Raw genomic sequence first — 1,408 nt, 5'->3', positions numbered from 1 at the left:
ACTTTTTCTGCATATATTGAGATGATCATATGGTTTTTCTCCTTCAGTTTCTTAATATGGTGTATCACATTGATTGGTTTGTGTATATTGAAGAATCCTGCTTCCCTGGGATCAACTCCTCTTGATCATGGTGTATGACCCTTTTAATGTGCTGTTGGATACTGTTTGCTAGTATTTTCTTGAGGATTTTTGCATCTTTGTTCATCAGTGATATTGCCCTGTAGTTTTCTTTCTTTGTGACATCTTTCTCTGGTTTTGATATCAGGTTGATGGTGGCCTCATAGAAAGAGTTTGGGAGTATTCCTCCCTCTGCTGTATTTTGGAAAAGTTTGAGAAGGATAGGTGTTAGCTCTTCTCTAAGTGTTTGATAGAATTCACCTGTGAAGCCATCTATCTGGTCCTGGGCTTTTGTGTGTTGGAAGATTTTTAATTACAGTCTCAATTTCATTGCTTGTGATTGGTCTGTTTATATTTTCTATTTCTTCCTGGTTCAGTCTCAGAAGGTTGTGCTGTTCTAGGAATTTGTCCATTTCTTCCAGGTTGTCCATTTTATTGGCATGTAGTTGCCTGTAATAATCTCTCATGATGCTTTGTATATCTGCAGTGCCCATTGTTACTTCTCCTTTTTCACTTCTAATTCTTTTGATTTGAGTGTTCCCCCTTGTTTTCTTTATTTGCCTGGCTAATGGTTTATGAATTTTGCTTATCTTCTCAAAGAACCAGCTTCTACTTTTATTGATCTTTGCTATCATTTCCTTCATTTCTTTTTCATTTATTTCTGATCTGATCTTTATGATTTCTTTCCTTCTGGTAACTTTGGGGTTTTTTGTTCTTCATTCTCTAATTGCTTTAAGTATAAGTTTAAGTTGTTTATTTCAGATGTTTCTTGTTTCTTGAGGTAGGATCGTATTGCTATAAATTTCCCTCTTAGAACTGCTTTTGCTGTATCTTATAGGTTTTGGGTGATCGTGTTTTCTTTGTCATTTGTTTCTATGTATTTTTTGATTTCCTCTTTGATTTCTTCAGTTATCTCTCGGTTATTTAGGAGTGTATTGTGTAGCCTCCATGTGTTTGTATTTTTTACAGACTTTTTCCTGTAATTGATATCTGTTCTCATAGTGTTGTCTTTGGAAAAGATACTTGATGTAATTTCAGTTTTCTTAAATTTACCAAGGCTTGATTTGTGACCCAGGATATGATCTGTCCTCTAAAATGTTCCATGAGCAGTTGAGAAGAAAGTGTATTTTGTTGTTTTTGGATGGAATGTCCTATAAATATCAGTTAAGTCCATCGTGTTTAACGTATCATTTATTTTTTTTATTTTTTTTTAACATCTTTATTGGAGTATAACTGTTTTACAATAGTGTGTTAGCTTCTCCTTTACAACAAAGTGAATCAGTTATACATA

Source organism: Physeter macrocephalus, chromosome 18 (assembly GCF_002837175.3).
Source record: "Physeter macrocephalus isolate SW-GA chromosome 18, ASM283717v5, whole genome shotgun sequence".
NCBI lineage: Eukaryota > Metazoa > Chordata > Mammalia > Artiodactyla > Physeteridae > Physeter > Physeter macrocephalus.
The sequence above is the reverse complement of the archived record's forward strand: the minus strand, read 5'-3'. Positions refer to the sequence as shown.